At 39.4% G+C, this 14,260-nt stretch overlaps 1 long non-coding RNA gene across 6 annotated transcripts in view; it reads right to left on the bottom strand.

Annotated features, from left to right (window-relative positions):
- Nucleotides 1–14,260, bottom strand: part of LOC122808762 — a 183,852-nt gene that overhangs the window by 89,045 nt on the left and 80,547 nt on the right. For all 6 annotated transcript variants that reach the window (XR_006365826.1, XR_006365827.1, XR_006365829.1 and 3 more), the window contains one exon: nucleotides 3,855–3,962. This is a non-coding gene — a long non-coding RNA (uncharacterized LOC122808762). The remainder of the gene's footprint in view (nucleotides 1–3,854; nucleotides 3,963–14,260) is intronic.

Raw genomic sequence — 14,260 nt, forward strand, 5'->3', positions numbered from 1 at the left:
GGTTATACCTCATACCATGCTTTTCGGCCCCAAAACTTGGACCAAAGCACAAAAGGAGGGGGAGTATCAATATTCGTCAAAGATACCCACACCTCCAGGTTGGTGGCACAGCACGAAGCATCAGAGACTATCCATGTGCAACTAACAGTGGGTAAAACTGCCTTCCAGTTTATAGCCTGCTACAGACCACACTCCCAAACCCAGGAACCCCACTCGGTCTTCCTGAGAACACTGGAAAATATGAAGGTCTCTCCAAACACCATTATATTGGGCGACTTCAACTACCCAAACATAGACTGAGAGCATTACTCTAGCTCCAACACCCTAGCCCAAAGGTTCCTAGAATTTATAAACTCAAATGCTATGGAACAACTTGTTACCACTCCCATAAGAGGGGAAAACATACTGGACCTGATCATCACCAACATGGGGACTCTATGCTCCAGACCAGAAGTGTATCCCTCACTGGTAAGATCAGACCATAAACTAATCTCACTGGATATTCACATCCCGACCCCACCCCTTGCCCAGAAAACCACAGTGAAAAACTTCACTAAAACAAATTTCACACTCCTCAAAACCGAGGTGGAATCCTTCAAAGTCCCCGGGCCTGTGGAAAATACGGCCCAGACCGCAGAATCCTTTATAAACGCATTCTATGAACACCTTCAGGAATGCATGGATCATGCAATCCCAAATAAAACCAAGACCCAATCCTACAAAGGCAGATGTCTTGTCTGGTGGACCCCAGCCATAAACAAACTATACAATAGGAGGAGGAAGCTACAACATGATAGAGCAAAATCCCAAAAAGGGAAGGCATCTCTGATCAGTATTAGCAAAAAAATACCGGCACTCATAAAATCATCTAAGGCCAGCTTCAAGAGAAAATTTGCACAGGACACTAAGGATAATCACAAGGCTTTCTTTAGTTATGTTAGGAACCTGGGTGGGAATTCCCAGATATGCTCAGAATTAGTCCAAAATGACAAAAAATACACCGAACCCAAAGACATTGCCAACATCCTAGCTGACAGGTTCAGCACAAACCCCCCCCCCCCACCAAAATGGCAAATATCTATCCCAGCAGAGTGCTGCCCCCCTGACATCTCAGATGCTCAGGTAAGAGCCGGCCTCTCCAAAGCAAAAAACACAGCATCAATGGGACCAGACGGTGTCCTGGACTGCGTCCTACATGAACTCCAAGAAGAGCTAAACCCAAACATAAAACTACTGTTCAATCTCAGCCTTACTACAGGATATGTACCCAAAGAGTAGCGTACAGCAACAGTGGTCCCTCTCCACAAAGGTAGTGCCTCAACGGATCCTGGAAACTATCGCCCCATAAGCCTAACTAGCTTGGTTTGCAAAGCCATGGAAAGGATCATCATGGACCTCATAAATAAAGATATTGGGGACCTACAGACACTGGATCCTACCCAGTTCAGCTTTGTTAAGGGCAGATCCTGCCTCTTAAACCTGGTCAATTTCTTTGAAACAGTCACCAAGGCCATTGACAAGGGGAAGGTGGTCCACACAGCCTACCTGGACCTCGCAAAAGCCTTCAATACAATACCCAACTTGGGCATTATAGATAAGCTCACCAGCTTAAATATAAACCCCTATGTCACTAGATGGGTTGCAAACTGGCTCAAGGACGGAACCCACATGGTTAGAATTGCTGGAGTCATGTCAGACTCCAAACCAGTTACAAGTGGTGTCCCACAAGGCTCAGTCCTGGGACCTCTCTTGTTCGGTATATATTTCTCGGAGGTACAGGCCAACACGGAAGGACTGTGGCTGACCAAGTTCGCAGATGACTGCAAACTGGGCGCCATAATTGACTCTCCAGCCGACATAAGCATCCTCCAAAAGGGCCTCATAGAAACAGACAAATGGTGCCAGAGCCATGGCCTCAACCTAAACGCCAAAAAGTGTATAGTCATCCCCTTTGGCAAAAACAAAGTGCCCACAAATTACCACATAGGTGGTAATCCATTAAATACAGAAGAAGTAATTAGGGACCTGGGGACCCAAGTTGATAGCAATCTCTCATTTGACAACCACGTGGCCAAAGTGGTCAGAAAAACATTTTATATAGCCCACCTAATCATGAAGGGATTCACATCTAGATCAGGGGAGGTCATCGTGCCTCTTTACTCATCCCTCATCAGGCCCATAATTGAGTACAATGCCCCTTTTGGGATGTACCTTACCAGACACCTGCAGCAACTGGAAAGACCCCAAAAGTACCTCACCAAGAGGATCAAAGGGCTCAAACAGATGCCATATGCTGCCCGGTTAAAGAAACTCCAGCTCTACTCAGTGGCATACCGCCTGCTCAGAGGCGATCTGTGCCTGACGTATAAAGCCATGTCCAACCCGGAATTAATGGACATGCTGCACCTCAGAAAATCCATATCCCATCGAGCTACGCGCTCAAGAGACTTGAACCTCAGCACTGAAATAAATAGGACATGCTGGAGGGACAGATTCATAACTCAGAGGCTCCCTTCACTCTGGAATAAAATCCCAGTCCAGGTTAGGCAGAGTCCCTCATTGACTCTCTTCAAGAGGAATCTTGATGAGTGGATGGGAGATCGTAGGTTTACCCCGGGTATCACTTCTGTGTCACTGTTAGACAGAGGCACAGTATACTAACCTCAAAAAAGGGCATAGCAAAATTAATTTAAAATGGGTGGCGAAAGCCAAACACACTCTGGCTAGGCTTATAAATGCCCTAGGGCAGATAGCCTAGTATGAGCCTATGAACCTATGAACAAAGATGTAAAAGTAGACATTCAAAATTTAACAAACAGGAAAATATGCTTCTTGTGTGGGTCACACTGAATTATTTGGTCACAAATCATAGTTTTCAAATGAGCTTCATAACAAAAAAGAGATGAATATATTTCACTGAAAACAGGTGATTTACCTAGAAATCACTGCAATTTCTATATAAATGTACCAAAATGAGAAGCAATAAGTCTAAGTAACATGAAAACGGAACACAATTTTTCCAGTGTGCCCTAATGTTTCTATACCCCATGCATTAATATGGATTTGAGATAGGACACTAATCTCAGGAAGCACAAATAAACAAACACTGATGTAAACACACAAGCAGTATGTGTGTGTGTGTGTGTGTGTGTGTGTGTGTGTGTGTGTGTGTGTGTGTGTGTGTGTGTGTGTGTATATACATATGCATACTTAGACAGATCCAGCCACACACAGACACAGAGACAAACACATATACATACATACATACATACATACACACACACACACACACACACACACACACACACACACACACACACACACACACACACGCACACACGCACACACACATACACACATACACATACATACACCTACATACATACATACATACACACACACACACACACACACACACCAATCTGCAGCTATACAAAATGTGTGTACACTATGATATAGCTAACCAAGGGAGAATATACAAGACTCATAGCACAAAATAAAATATCGGAAATTGTATGATTTTTGTTTTATTAATGGCTGTCTCTAAATCAACTCTAGTTGTCTGATAAAATAATTAACGCTATGAAAGTTACAAAGTAGGCAGTCAGTGCTATAGAACAGTCTATACTATGTGCTGGGTTGCTACATGCCCTGGATGTTTTTTTAGACCTTAGTACCACATGCCAAGTGTCTTAAATAATCCTGAAAGTCTAGGGTCTAATAGTCTGGCATAAATGTAAGAAAAAACGTATTTCTCATGTCTGAAAATGTGTTCTAATCCTCATTAGAAATAAAAAGCATGGTGTTGAATGCAACTAAGAATTCCAAGTAAAGATTTGGTAAATACTCCTTACCCATTTTGGAAACGTGACATATTTGTTTAGGATGTTCATTCTCTGCTTCATTTTCACCTGGTGGGTTTAAGGTATGTGCTTTTTTTGCATCTTCTTGTGCACTGCATGCTGAGAAACAAATATAGAAATTAAAATTACTTGCATTGTACCATTACCTGCTGTTTTATATAGTGAGATCTCATTTTTTGTCTAATTACATTATCAGTACAGGTCCCATTGCATAGTTTTAGAATGTATATACTTCAGATGTGCATTTCTATAAATTTGTTGATTGATTGAATGTAAAAGTCAAGTAGGTTGAACCAAAAAGGTATCTTTTCAGCTATGACCTTGTTATAAGATAAAAGGAAACTAGGTTTAGCAACTACATAGAAAAGCATAGGTACATTTAGTAGGGCAAAGGACAACACGTAGCACATTACAGTTAGGTGAAATAAATGTTATAGCATAAAAGATGCTATATATGGACAAGCATGATTCTTCAGGCTTTAAGGAATATAGCTTGTGCAAAAACTCATGTTATAGAAGTTTAATAGAGGTTATGATAGACTACACTTAGTGCTAATAATCAAGTTTCCTAATTATTTTATTTGGGACAATGGATGTGGTGTGCTTTATACAGGATAAGGTCTTCAGGACATCTTCCAAAGTGATCTTAATTAGATTCAGGCTCTGAAATTGTGAGGGTAGTTTTATAGCAAGTGGGATAAAGTTTATGCTAAATTTATTGGCTAAGATACTAGCTATTTCTTTGGAATCAAAATGATTAGCATCATTATGGATCGGTTCAGAACTTTTCTGGGTATTGCCTCTTTTTGCTGAAGAAGATAAGGAACAATGGACAGGCCAAAAAGGACAATGGGTACATCAACCCGTACGCTGCACCAACTGTGCTTAATGTGTACTCAAGGATAAAGCTATCAAGAAGTTTGTTATTAGGAATATTGTTGAGGCTGCCACAGTGAGAGATGTTTCTGAAGCCAGTATCTTTTACTCCTATGTCTTGACAAAGCTCTACATGAAGCTGCATTACAGTCTTATTCACAGCAAGGTAGTAAGAAATCAGGCATGCCAGGCAAGAAGACAGCACACTACCTCCCAGATTTAGAATATGAGGTGATCCCCTGAGACCTCCAAAAAAGACCACGTAGGAAGACAGACTTCATACATTTTGCAAATTAAATAAACAATTTATGAAAAGTAAACCAATGCATATAAACATAAATTTTAATGGAGCTGATAGTAACTAGATGAGGCTGGGAAATAGTGAATGCTAATGAAAGGTGCAGTCACATATTGTGTTGTTTGTAACTTCTGAAAGTTAAGTAACACCCAACAATGTTCTGAACTGATCCATAATGATGCTGAATATTCTGATTCCAAAGAAATAGCTAATGTCCTAGCCAACAAATTTAGTAAAAAATGTTATCCCACACCCTAGGGTGTCCTAATGGTTAAGGTGTTTGCCTTAAAAACACAAGGTGCAGGGTTTGAGTCTCACAAAGGATAATTGGCTAGGCTTACAATGGCTCGCAAGGGCAGTTAACCTAGTACTAACCTATGAACTATGAACTATTATAACTGCCCTAGCAGCCCTATCTGAAACAAAGATCACATCCACGGGCCCAAATAATGTGCCAGGAAACTTAAATTAATCAGCACCAAGTGTAGTCTATCAGAACCCCTATTAAACTTCTTTAACTTGAGTTTTTCCACAAGGTACTTCCATAAGGCCTGAAGGGCAGCCATTGTGACACTCCTGCACAAGGGAGGAGGATCCAAACAGTGACCCTGGTAATAACAGACTAGTTGGTGTTGTTTGCAAAGCCATGGAAGATGTCATCCTAGTTCTCATAAAATTAGACTTTGATAATCTCTTAGCCATGGCTCCACAGCAATTCAGCTAGGTCAAAGGTATATTCTGCCTTGTTAAACTCAAACTTATTTAAAATGCTAACACAAGAAGCTGATAGGGGTTATGTGGTACATATGGCATATCCAGATCAGCCAAGGTATTTGTTACTATTCCCCATGCTAGTATCATTGACAAGCTGGTGAACCTGAAAATTAACCCATGTGTGGGTGGATAGCAAACTAGTAGTTGTATAGAGCAAATGTTGTTATAGTTACAGGCATCATCTCTGAAAGTAAAAATATCACAAGCAGGGTCCCTCAGAATTCAGCACGTCATCCTATTTTATTCAGAATTTATTTCTCTGAGCTATAAGCCATTATCTCAGGTCTCTGACTAATAAAAGTCTCCAATGACTGTAAATTATAAGTTATTTTTGCACCCACTAACTTGAAGGTAGACCAGAAGGACAATGGTCTCAACTAAATATAAAATTTGCGCTACTGTCTACTTTGGTAAAATAAATGCATAATTACTCATTATAGCACATAGATGCCACATCCCTTTAAACAGAAACTGTCTTCAGAGATCTAGAAATCTTGTAGATCCCCCTATCATTTGATCATTATGTCTGCACACCAGTTAGAAAGTCCTTCAGTCTGGCCCAATTAATAACTAACAGCATTTCTCCCAGAATCAATGAAGTCTTACTTCCACTGTATTGATATCTTACCTGCTCCATATTTAAATATCATGCTACCTTTGTTATGTACCTTTTGAAGCATATTACTTAGCTACAGAAACTCCAGAGGTACCAACCAAAGAAATCACAGCCCTCAAGTCCCTTAGATTTCCAGATCAACTGGCTGCCACTTTCCTGTATACTGTTTCCTGTATATTCCTCTGTGGTGATTCATGTTTATCTTTTTGAGACATGAAAAGCCCTATCCACCAGGACTTACAGTACTTTCATAGAATTAACGGAGTCTCAAAAACTTGTACAAAGGACCTTAATCTTTCTCAATAAATTGAAAGGGCATGTTGGCATTCCCTCCATCTGGAGTAAACTGCTCCTGCAAATCAAAGAAAGTAATATCCTTGTTACATTCAAGACAAACATAGACAATTGGACCTATCTTGCATGTCCCTCTTTTAGGCCAATGTTAATTGTACTAGCCACACTCGTACGTTTTTGATCCAAGTGTAAGAGCAGAGGTGCCTTTCATGATGGGTTGCAACTGTCCTGATATCAGGGATGTGGCCATGGCAGATGGGTGTGTCAAAGAGCATGTTGTCTGTCTTTCTCCTGTTTAGGGAGTGTCCAAGATCCTCAAACCAAGTATTCAGACAGTGACTGTGAAATAGTCAGAAAGTGCTTTTTGTAGACTTACAGAAAAGTCAGCTTTACAAATGACCATGTTATCAATACAGTAAAGAGCTTAAATATTGGGATGTGATATGGTGAAGGCATTTATAATGATTATAAATAATAGTGGACCAAGGAGACAGCCTTTATGAACTCCCATAGTGACATTTGATGGGTAAGAGATGGAATGGCGTGTATTTACCCAGTAGGTTCTCTCTAAGAAGTAACCATTCAATCATCTAAGTGAACTTGGTGGGAGTCAGTAGCGGAATAGCTTATTTATGAGAATAGGATTGTGTATATTATCCAACATGTTTGTTAAATTTGTAGACATGGTCCTGGTTACTTTTTGGACATTTTATGTCTTGTAGAATATTATCTGTTAAGGAAAGCATTGCAGTTAGGATACTTTGTCTCTTGTGAAATCATATTGCTCTTCATTTAACAGATGAAGATGTTGGTTGGCAGGGAGAAAAGTGTATAGATATTAACCTGTCATTAGAAGCAGTTATACTACTGCGTAAGTAGCCATAACAACATGATACTAATTGGGAGACAACACATTGGCTTTGCAGTTAAGATCTCTCTCTCTCGTTCCCTCATCCTTACAAGATTGAGTGCTCAGTACTAACCTCTGGCCACCAGTCATGTGGAAAGTTCATGTTTTCTCTCTCTCTCTCTCTCTGTCTGTCTCAGTGTACTCTGGCTTACTTTTAAATGTCACGCTGGTTGATTGGCTACACAAAGTGTATCATATATTTTGCATTACCTTTAGCTATGGCTAAAAAATATCTGAGGTAGAGTAGTTCGACAATTTGGTCAACAAATACATAAATTAAAAAAAATGTGACTCAGGTAAAGTGAGTAAGCTTTCCTTAAAGTAAACATGGATAAGCTCAGCTAAGTATTGATAGTAAACAATTATGGATGTGATGTTTATCGAATCTACAAGTTTATCAAAAAGCATGCCTGTTAAATGGTGTCTTTGTCATTGTAAATACTGGATGTGGATTGCATCTAATTAGATAAAATCCACCAGAGCAGATAGAAATGACATAGAGAAAACCCAGAGCAGCAGAATGTTGAAGAAACCCTGACTGTGGAAAAAAATGCTAAATGTCTCTTGAACTTTCTGAAACATTACACTGATTTAAGCACCCAACTTCTGGAATAACTACATACTTAGCAATAAATATTTTATCATACTGTGTCTGTCTGTTGCCTGGTCATGTTTATCTGCTTCATTTCTTTATCCATTCCATACTACAACAGTGACCTGACTGCAGCAATTATCTAATGACCCATAGAGTCACCAGTGTAGGAGGTCATGTATGGAATATCATAAAAATTACTAAAATAAATAAATGCATAAAACAAACTAAAATCACCAACCAGAAATTAATTTAAATGTTTGTTCACACCATTATTTGAAATAGCAAAAGATGGAAGAGCAATGGTGCTAAAACAATTAAGAAATAATTTACATCTAACTTTGGAAATTAAGCCGATAAACTTAAACCTGAGTGCTGCTAACCAAATTCAGAGTTTGCCTGCTACAGCGGAAGCATAAAGTGTAGAAGGAAGGAACTCAGTCACAACTGTATGAGTTCTACCTTGTTGATTGTGGTTTCTTATAAAAACGTTGTAGTTGATACTGCTTTAATTTCAGCTGCAACAATGATTCCTTGTTTTTACAATTTTTCATTTTTTGATACATTTGTGCAACTATGGAGTTAGTACACATAAGTTAGGGATAGGCATACATGGCAGTGAATTTTCCATACTGAAGGAGCTGCTGAAAAAGCTTTGCATTGTGTTTTAGATCTGGATAAAGCCACCACCATTTGTGTTCATCTGGTGGTAGCTTTGTCCCGACACAACCCAATGATTCATAGTGGAAACTCTGTCTATAGTTCTGGTTTTAAATTCTTTTGTGACTCTAAATACGTCATTTAAAGAGGTTTTAAATTTTGCAGTCTATAGTATAAATGTTTGCGCCTCCAAGTGAGTTACTTAAGCACACTGTGCAGTTCTTACATTTACCATCAGGGCCAGTGTTAGCATTTTGGGGGTCCCAGCAGATGTCAAATTGGGGAAACCCTAGGCACTTCCAACCTAGGTATCACCCTGTCACTTCCACCCTTCCTAAGCAGCCTGTTAGTTTGTGCTGTAAACATTTATGAGTAGTACTCACAGACTGACCTGTAGGCATAGTGATCTTGCATTACAACAGGCCTATGTACCACACTATGTTGGCCGGTCTCACAGAGGGACATTTACAGTTACTCACATTTAGTTGCAACAATGATACATTGCAGCAACTTTATGTACAGGTCTGGACTTTGGTGAAATGGCATTCTAGGCCTACTGTTTCAGTCCCCCCCCCCCCCCCACACACACACACACACACACACACACACACCCCAGTCTTCCCCTGTTTCTCCCCATCTTGGGCTCCCTGTACTATGCACATTACTTTTTTTATTATTTTTCTCACATTTTGCCTTACTCTTAAGCTTATTCAAGAAACCATAACTCCCTATATGCTCTGAAGTGCATTTTATTTTTTTTTCTTTTCACATAACCTTTTCATCCAATGATGGCTTGAATGGAAATTATGATTCAGGAAAGAAATTGTGTTTTTTCTGGATTTAGTTTTCCTTACATCCTTTCAACATACCTTTCCTGACCAAGCCAGCTCAGTAATACTCATTTAGGAAGTAACTCAAATAAGCCAGGACACAAGAAGCCATATGGATATATAAATACTCTGTGATGAATTTTACAACATTTTCCCAGCCTTTTAATTCAATAGTGACAAAAAAAAAACATGAGTAAGAAAATAATTTCTGTCATATTTTGTTTTCTTTCAAGAAAGATATCAGTTGTACCCAAGAATTAATGTTCAAAGATGAGAAAACAGTTGCTCACAATAAGCTAACAAGCCAGTAATATTGTCTGGATACACAGGTCCTATCTGGGAAATGCCTGCCTCCCTAACCCCCCCCCCCCAAAAAAAAAAGCCTGCCTATGCATTCCTCTGTTGTTAGAATGGGATGAAAGCAGAAGGTTCAAACTGCCTCTGCCATGTGTTTCAAGTGACTGCTGACATCCATATATACTACTTGCCTCCTCACTCCTCAACCCAAACTGTGAAAGGCAGCTGCCTGCATACATTCCTAAAGTGTGATTGTGAGGAAAGTGAAAAACTAATGATGACAGTAATGTATTCTTCTTTGTTGCTCCTAGAGAGTACACTGCCCCTACACAAGCTAAAGTAACCTTCTTTGTACAAATCTACGGTGTATGAGAAAAGTAAAAGAAATAATGACCACACTCTCCTCAGCCCGAGCACAAGTGATAATAACCTCATGTGACACCTCTAAGGTTCGAATGTGATGAAAATTAAAGTAGTAATAACCACACAAACCCCCACACAGACATATACACATAACCTACAGCAGCTTTCTGTACACACACATCTGAGCAGGGCTGGTTTTAGAATGGGGGCAGTTGGGAGCAAAGGCCATTATCAGCTTTATCCTAATAGGATCATATCACATCCCTGTTAAGGTTAAAAAGAATAATCAGAAAATTTGCACATTTTTTTCTCCTCATTTTTTCTCCAACCACCAACAGCTAGTCAGTGTTGATTAAAAGACCCCCCCATATCCATTTATGCAGTTTGGGGAGCAGGGACTCTTAGAATCTTAGAAGATATAAGTGTCTGAATGTTGTGATATATTTTATGCATTACTTTTGAAATATAATTACTTGCTAGCTACATTTTTTACTGATTCCCAGAAGAATAATGTATGTGTCCTGGCATTACTGGATGTGTGCACACACACACACACACACACACACACACACACACACACACACACACACACACACACACACACACACACACACACAGAAACACACACACACAAAGCATATACTTACTTCATCATATAGAAATGCATTGTGCAACCCTGGTACTGTCACACCAGACCAGTGACTGCTGTGTAGCAGTCATCAAACAGCAGCAGGGGGAAGTCACTTTTATTTATCTCACTGAGGAGTAATGCAAACCTGTCATTGCCCCTGATTTCACAGACCTTCCCTGATTTTTCTCATAATTTTGCTTTAACCTTCACAAAACATTTGATTTGCTTGTAAATTACTCAGGATTACAGGCAGTCAATAAATCCAGACATCAGTTTTATACTTATTATCTGAAAAAAAAGACTGCTGATGTAAAAGGTGCAATTCTATTAACTTTCTATTTGAATACTTAAAATGTGTTCCTGATTTTGAGCCTTTATTCTGCTGTTATTGGTACTGCACTGAATTCTTCAGCAAAGAAGTTGGAAGTTGTAGTCTGGTGTTCTGCCAATGTTTATAGAACTCCCTGAAAGGGAAAACCATCCCTGAAGATCGAAGGAACAGCACTTCTTAAAATCCAGGGTATGCACTCAGATCAGTCATTCTGGTTTGCTGAGCTCTCCAGTGCTTACCTTGTTCATGTTCATTATCAGCTTTATCTTAACAGGGTCATATCACAGTCCTGTTCAGGTAAAAAGTAATGTCTTTTGGGTTTTCCCAGTTAGGGGTTGCCACAGCAGAACTCCAGTCCACTAATAATTGGCAGTGGATTTTTTTTATGGTGCCGAGTTGCCAACCCAACGCCCAACTTTCAAAGAAGGCACACCCATTCATGCACGCACCTACCTGCATGTCTTTAAATGTCAACTCGACTATGGGGAGGACATGCAGACTCCACACAGAAGGCACTCCAGCTGAGAATCGAATGGGAGAACCTCTTGCTGTGAAGCGACAACACCAGCCGCTGCACCACCCCGGCCTATCACAGTCCTGTTCAGGTAAAAGAGCATAATCAGGAAATGAATACAGCTTTTGTGCCCCCCACACACACACACACACACAGTCAAGGATGAATAAGGTCCCCTTGCAGCCAAAGTAATTTCAGGTACCTAAAGCTGGCTATGTTGTTAGTTTTATTGGAGAGAATGTCCACCAGCAGGGGATCATCCACTCTGCCAGCAGCTTTCAGCACTAAGAAAAGTATTACACTGAGTGAAGTTTGTAGAGACTTTATAAGATGACGTAGTGTGAGCACTGCTGCTGTCATTAAAATTAGAAGATGAGTAGGGGGGCCTTGTACCCTCTTTCCATTCAGCCTCCTGATACTGCAGTACCCCCCACCTCACTGAATACATTTTAGCACCAAGCCATGAAGGGCACACACTTACAACTGATTAGGCCCCATTTTCCAAAATGCAACACCCTTGCCTAGATAGCCATACTGAGAGACAGTCAAACAGAGATCTGACAGGAGATGCAGAGGGAAGCTTGAGTCTTAGCACCCACCTAGGGAAATGAGATGAGGATGGAAAAATATTTAGTGTCCAAATATGCAGCCTATCAAGCTAGAAAAATAAGCAAAAAAAAAAAAAGCTCAGCATCAAATACTTACAGTAGTTAATATGCTAATGTAACAAAAGGAGCTATGCTTTTATCAACTGCACTGAATGAAAATATTGCCTCATATTCTCTATTCATTCAGTTGCTGGTTCAGATAGCATATTACATTAGACAGTGACTTATTGTATAGATAAACAGTACTGGAAAGTTTTCTTTATAAATCTCTCTTAAGGGCCTGGGATCAGAAACTGTTAAGTTCATTATACCTGCAACAGAATATTATTCATACTTAAAGTTGAGACTTTTCATACTCTTCTATGCAAAAATGGTTTAATCAAAAAAATACACCCCCCCCCCCAAAAAAAAACAGTCGTACTAGAAACAACACACAGATCTGCTAAGAAACAAAACAGGCATATGGTATATGGTCGATCAGTTAATTACTCCCAATACTGAGCATCTCAAAAAGTTCTGAAATATCTAATGAACTATAAGGTTATGGTGCCTTATGGGAATTTGACTTTCTGGCATTGCAGCAGTCTTGGAATAACAGCTGTCATTTTGTTTCCTTCAGAAGTCACCTTGTTTAATCAGGACTACTTTCAGGGCTTTATTATTCAGTAAGTTGCTCCTGCTTTACTAACAGTGATTCTATTTCACTGAGATGAGACATCATCTACAATCCAAGTCCACATTGCATCTTCCCCATGATGTTTTTCATTTATTTATTCAAGCTGAGGACCTCCTGACGAAAATGCATTCCTATGTGCTTGAAGAAAGGAGACTATTGCTATCAGACGTCAAGCAGCCAAACAAATGCCATCTATTTTAAGCTGATGACAATGGCACACAAATTGTTCCTTCACTTGGCTGCCATATGGAACAAGCATGCCAGAATTTATCCAGTACTCAGATTTCACTGATTGAAGTACCTTCATAGCATAACATGTGCAAGCTCATTAGTAATATAAAACATTGTTAACATACTGAATAATATGTTTTTAAGTTCTTCAGTGGTGGTTAATCCAAATGAAGAAAAAAAAGACAGGAAAAAAAAGAAAAATGACACAAGACTGAGGCTGTAAAAAGAAACATGATAAATCAGTGATAAAGATCAGATCTCTGACTCTCAGCCTCGGGATATGAAGTTCGTTCCAAATCTCTAGTTGCTGTTTTATTGAGCTTACACTGTTTCCCCAATATTTATGTCAATATTTATGTAGGTTTTCTTTAGGAACTCTAGTTTCTTCCCACTTCTAAAACAAAGCATGCTAGATGATTGCCTATTATAAGGTGTCTAAGGTGTACTTCATTCATGCATGACATGGGTTATGGCCAAAAATACTCCATGATGACCAGTTCATTTATCCAGTTAAGAAATTAATACATTAAAGTAAATTAAATGTCATCAAACGTTTAGACTATTTGAGACCAGAGTTAGGGAGGGCTATCAAGTCAAAAATATGATACTTACATATGGACTATTTAATGCTCATTTAATAAAAAGTGAGTAAAACAGACAGCAAGTTTTGTATGGTATGAAACTAGACAGTAATCAGATGTTATGATACTTCAAGTAAGTAAACAATATTAAGTGCAATACAGATCAACTAATTTATTTAGTGAAAAACACCTGAAGCTGCTGCCCCTCCTAAACAGATCACTTGAAATACAAGCTTGCTGCTCACATTCTGGCCCATTCCCCTTCATGTTGTTCTTAAAGGAATATACAAATTATGTCAAAGCTAATAGCAGATG

Source organism: Protopterus annectens, chromosome 8.part0 (genome assembly GCF_019279795.1).
Source record: "Protopterus annectens isolate FY-2018-M chromosome 8.part0, PAN1.0, whole genome shotgun sequence".
Lineage (NCBI taxonomy): Eukaryota > Metazoa > Chordata > Ceratodontiformes > Protopteridae > Protopterus > Protopterus annectens.